General features: G+C 42.4%; 1 long non-coding RNA gene across 1 annotated transcript in view; it reads right to left on the bottom strand.

Moving 5' to 3' along the window:
- Nucleotides 1-425: 425 nt before the first annotated feature.
- LOC147016842 (uncharacterized) overlaps nucleotides 426-5,857 on the bottom strand; it is a 26,024-nt gene continuing 20,592 nt past the window's right edge. Inside the window, exon 3 of the long non-coding RNA XR_015049210.1 lies at nucleotides 426-724. This is a non-coding gene — a long non-coding RNA (uncharacterized LOC147016842). The remainder of the gene's footprint in view (nucleotides 725-5,857) is intronic.

Below are 5,857 nucleotides of genomic sequence, written 5' to 3'. Positions count from 1 at the left end.
ACTATTATATTATCTTTATGGGCTGGCAAGATAACTAAGAGCGACAAGCACTCTCCTCTGAGCTGTTTTTCCTGAATCTGAATCTCTGCACAGCTATAAACCCTCACCCTGGTGTTTTCCAGGCAGGCTGATTACAGTTTTCCTCGATTGTTTAAACACTGGAATTGGTGCTATGAAAAGAATGAGCAAAACAATGAGTTCACATGCAAAAAGAAAGACAATTTCTTCAAAACTACAAGCACATTTCACTTGTTTTCACACTAATTTCAGTCTCACTTAACCCTTTTCCAAAACGCTTCACACAATTCTCCTCATTCAGCACAATCTTCAAAAAGGAAATCTCTTGTGTTCACATTGTAAACACTGCCATTCAAAATACTAAACTTCAGTTATCAATTGAACACACTCACTCCTCATAGGTGAAACACGAGTTGCTTTAATTACTCAATCAGCAATCAGAGCTTTAACACAATTAAAGGGCTACAGGTGAGCTCGCCTCTGTTGGAGAACAATGACTGACAACATTGTAGCCAGAGGCAGAGGGAGAGGAAGGGTGAAAATGAGAGGTGCAGAAAGAGGAGGAAGAGAACGAGGAAGAGCAAGGAGAACAAATATCTCAGACGAGATCAGGGCGACTTTAGTTGACCATGTGGTCAACCATGGTTTGACCCTGAGGGAGGCCGGCAGAGAGTTCAGCCGAATTTGAGCCGCTTCACTGTTGCCTCTGTCATCCGGGCATTCAGAAATGAGAATATGTAAGTAAAAATTGGAGTAATCTCCTCTCCACTCCACTGTTATTTACTGCAACATATCAATACAATACTCAGTGATTACTGTACTGAAGAATACCTACTGTAATACATACCGCTGCAAGTGGACCACAGTACCAATGTAAGAAATTAGAAGTTGTGTTTATATTTTGTCAATACTGTATTTTTATTTGTTTATTTATTTATTTTGCAGAATTGAAAGATAACAAGCTGGTGGTGGTAGACGACGACGATTCACTCCAGAGCAACAAAATGCTATTGTCAATATGGTTCGGGCAAACAACACAATTCGACTGCGTGAGATCCGGAGTCACATTATTGATAACAATGCTGTGTTTCCAGGCATTGACCAAGTGGACCTGTCAACAATTGACCACATCCTGAAAGAAAACCGAGTTAGGATGAAGCAAGTGTACCTCGTACCTTTAGAGAGGAACTCGGAAAGACTGAAAGAACTGCGCTACCAATATGTGCAAGTAAGTACTCCACTGTAATTGACAACATTATTTGAGCACTGTATACTGTAATTCTCACCAAAGTATGGTGGCAACAGTAAGGACCTGCTAACACATAAATCTTGCAAAGGCTTATTAAATTGAAGCAGTGGTTTGTGCAGTTGCTTGCAGAATAGGACTTTGAGGGTGCAATCTCCATCAAAGTTATACCCTTTGTGGTCAGTTCAAAATGTTATTGTTCTTCACTACATTGACTGCTGGAGATCTATTTCTGATAGTGTAATGTTGTTTTCGTTTTCAGAGAATATTTGAACAAGATGCGAGCCCCATTCCACATGAGTACATTTTTATCGATGAGGCTGGATTCGATTTGACAAAGAGGAGGAGATGCGGAGGGAACATCAGTGGCCACCATGCCATTGTGGAAGTCCCTGGCCAGCGTGGGGAAAATATCACTCTCCGTGCAGCAATCAGCAACTGTGGGGGTCCTCTCTCGCCATGCCACACTCGGTCCATACAACACGGCACATCTCAGTTTCCTTGACACTCTCCGCTGTGGTCTATTCCCACTTGATCAGAGAGCAAGATGGGCCACAACAACAAAAACTGTAATCAGTGTGTGCACAATCCCTCAGATGGACGTTAAGCTGGGAATTCCATCAAATCTGCGAACATTAGGTGATGGACGTGAATGATACCATGGTGTCCTTCGTGAGAAATGGGCGAGTTATCACTGGCACCCTGGCCAAATACAAAATTTCTGCCCTGTTCAATTGAACATCAGGCCTCTCCAGCCAGTTCATGAAAGCATCATTCAGCTGACATGCACAAATTTAGAAGGAAAAAAGGGGGGGGGAAATGAAGGGGAGGAGGTAAAGGAGTCGTAGAAGGAGAATAATAGGCTTGTCAAGCCATGTCGGGTGACTGATGTTGCGATTAGTCGTGGATGAGTTGACTGCCTTCGGTGGTTATGCGTTTTACACATATTGCAACACACCCATCATGCTGGCAGCAAGTTAAAGTTTTTATGAACCTCTAACGATCAGTAGCCCATGGCAAAAATACCACGATAGAAAAAAAAGAAAAAAGGCTTTAGCCTTTTATTTTTACACTGCTTCAAAGAGCTTAAAACTGGGAGGTTCAATTAGGAATGTCTTATGCTGTTGTGTGCAAATGGTGAAGCGTAAAAGGAAAAGAAGAGAGTAAAATGAGTTCAATAACTTGTTGATGTATTTTAAAAAAATTGATTGCATAAACTTACTTTGTATTTAATATCTGAAGATTGATAATTTTAGGCTCAGGAATGAAGTACAGAGTTTGTCCACAAAGTCTTGTTCCGATTTTAAAATTTTGTTAGAACCAAACCAAAAGAGTTATGATGATGTGGTTTTTAGCTTATCTGGCTTATCTAATTTAAATTCCAGATAAGGTATTGTCATCGCGCATCGTCCGTCCGTCTCCTATTTCCACTTCTCTGGCCAAACGGCTGGGCCGATCTGGCTAAAGTATTGTAGCAACGTTCCTCTCCTGACTGGTAACGGGGATTGCAAAGCTCGTTCCGGCCACACGACTTTAAGTAGGCCAAAATAGCCGACTTAGTGAAATCCTTCAAAAATCTTCTTCTCCAGACCCACCAGTCAGAATGCTACAAAATTTGGGTGACAACATTAGGCCAGGGTAGGGATGTTAAATTTTGGAAGTCATGCCAATTACATGAATGAAAGTGTGTCAAAATGGCCAACTTGGTCAATTTTGTGGAAATATTGTCAATTCCTTCAAAAATCTTCTCCAGACCCACCACTCAGAATGCTAAAAATTTGGGTTACAACATTAGGCGAGGGATCAGACAAGCGACAGGTCCAGCGGTCCTATTTTTGGCATTTTGTCACATAATTCATAAACTTTCTTTTGTTCTCTGGGACATCTCAACTTGTGCACATTTAGTGGCACGTAGTACTTCCAAGTGATAATCCACTTCACTCCACATGTTGGCCAACATATCACATATGCCTCATCACATTGCTGATGCAATTGGTTATCCTTGCCCAAAGTGTTTCAATGTCAGCAACAGAGGTTTGGAAACAATCCTTGAAAAAACCCCTGCCTCCCGACGAGAAGGAGTCTAGTGTGTCAGATCTGGAGACCATGAGAAGGCCAGGGGACTTTCGCTCCAAGTCCAATCCATCTGTGGTTGGGAACTTCTTTCTCACAGGTTATGCAGTTTCTGCTTTGGTGAGACACGACCTATGTTTTTTCTGCTCCACCGACTCAGGAGGTGTTTTGCATTATAACCATACAGCTCTGGAAAAAAATAAAAGACCACTCAAAAAAAATTTCAATCAGCATCTCTACATGTATGGCAGCCATTCCATTCCAGTGTCTGTTGAATTCCAACACAGGCACATCTCATTCTACTTAGTTAGGTACTCATTAGGTGATCACCTGAACCGAATCTTATTTAACAAGGAAAAGTATAAAAACCACTGCTATGGTTATCACTATCCTCTTGCCAGAACCAGCTGGATGGCAAAAACAGTGCTAGTAGTACCTCAAAAGTAATTGGAATCAAAAAAATAACGATTGACCATGCCAAAGGAGTTGAAAAGAAAAGTTTTGAGTGAGGAAAAGAAGGGTTCAATTCTGGCTTTACTGGCAGAGGGATACAGTGAGCGTCACGTTGCTTCCATCCTTAAAATTTCAAAGACGGCGGTTCATAAGAACAAGGTCAAGCAGCAGACATTGGGGACAACAAAGCTACAGACTGGCAGAGGGTGAAAACGACTTTCCACTGACCGGGATGACTGCCAACTAATTCGAATGTCACTCAACAACCGTAGGATGACATCAAGTGACCTTCAAAAAGAATGTCAAACGGCAGCTGAGGTGAAGTGCACAGCGATGATGGTTCGAAACAAGCTCCTAGGGGCAGGGCTGAAGTCGTGCAAAGCTAGAAAAAAGCCCTTCATCAATGAGAAGCAAAGAAGAGCCAGGCTGAGGTTTGCAAAATACCATAAGGATTGGACCGTAGAGAACTGGAGTAAGGTCATCTTCTCTGATGAGTCCAATTTTCAACTTTGCCCAACACCTGGTCGTCTAATGGTGATACGGAGACCTGGAGAGGCCTACAAGCCACAGTGTCTCGCACCCACTGTGAAATTTGGTGGAGGATCGGTGATGATCTGGGGTGCTTCAGCAAGGCTGGAATCGGGCAGATTTGTCTTTGTGAAGGACTCATGAATCAAGCTGCGTACAAGTTTGTCCTGGAAGAACACTTGCTTCCTTCTGCTCTGACAATGCTACCCAACTCTGAGGATTGGTTTTTCCAGCAGGACAATGCTCCATGCCACACAGCCAGGTCAATCAAGGTGTGGATGGAGGACTATCAGATCAAGACCCTGTCATGGCCAGCCCAATCTCCAGACCTGAACCCCATTGAAAATCTCTGGAATGTGATCAAGAAGAAGATGGATGGTCACAAGCCATCAAACAAAGCCGAGCTGCTTGAATTTTTGCACCAGGAGTGGCATAAAGTCACCCAACAGCAATGTGAAAGCTTGGAGGAAAGCATGCCAAGACGCATGAAAGCTGTGATTGAAAATCAGGGTTATTCCACAAAATATTGATTTCTGAACTCTTCCTAAGTTAAAACATTAGTATTGTGTTGTTTTAAAATGAATATGAACTTGTTTTATTTGTATTATTTGAGGTCTGTAAACACTGAATCTTTGTTGTTATTTTGACCAGTTGTCATTTTCTGCAAATAAATGCTCTGAATGACATAATTCGGAATTTGGGAGAAATGTTGTCAGTAGTTTATAGAATAAAACAAAAATGTTCATTTTACTCAAACACATACCGACAAATAGTAAAACCAGAAAAACTGATAATTTTGCAGTGGTCTCTTAATTTTTTCCAGAGCTGTATCTGGTTTGTGGTCACAAATAAATGATTGTGGTGTGCTATCCTGAGGAAGCTCGTAGCATGGGTGAAACCATGGTCAGCGGCTCCACTGTCCTTTATTTGTGACCAGTCAGTCTTGGTTTTTACTCGGTGAGCCCACAGAAGCCCGGCATTAGAGGCGTGGTGGTGCGTAGGCGCAGCATGACGTCATGTCATGTTATTGCTATCATTAGGTCGGAAGAGCCATTTATTGGTTTCATTTGTATTCCTAACCACATTTCACCTCTGGTTTGGTGTGCAGCAGGGCAGAGGCAATGTGGTGGGTGCCAGATGACCAATGTTTCTGACAGGTTGTGCAGTTTTGGCTGTGGTGAGACACAATCTGTTCTTTCCTGCTCCACCAAGCCAGGTGTTGTTTTGCATATATATTGTAACAGTTGATTGTGGAAGAGGGACCCCAGAGTGTCACACTCAACACATAAGGGAATCCCTTATTTTGATATTTCATTGGTAAATGTGCTTGGATGGGGAAAAATGCATTATGAGTATTGGCATGTTCCATCCCCAATATAAATTTGCACCTTCGAGAGATTTCCTACTTTCAATCCATCAATCAATCCACCCATCCATATCCCTCACCATCCCCCCCCCCCCAACCACTTCAACCAAGTGAATTCCTGCAAACCCTCTCTCTTCATTTAATCCATTTCAATGTCTCCTGGCCTCCATCCT

The sequence above is a fragment of the Eptatretus burgeri genome, chromosome 11 (genome assembly GCF_056783735.1).
Source record: "Eptatretus burgeri isolate ZD-2024b chromosome 11, Ebu_testis_v1, whole genome shotgun sequence".
In the NCBI taxonomy this organism is placed as follows: Eukaryota; Metazoa; Chordata; class Myxini; order Myxiniformes; family Myxinidae; genus Eptatretus; species Eptatretus burgeri.
Note: the sequence above shows the minus strand (reverse complement) of the source record. Positions and strands in the feature narration are given on the sequence as shown.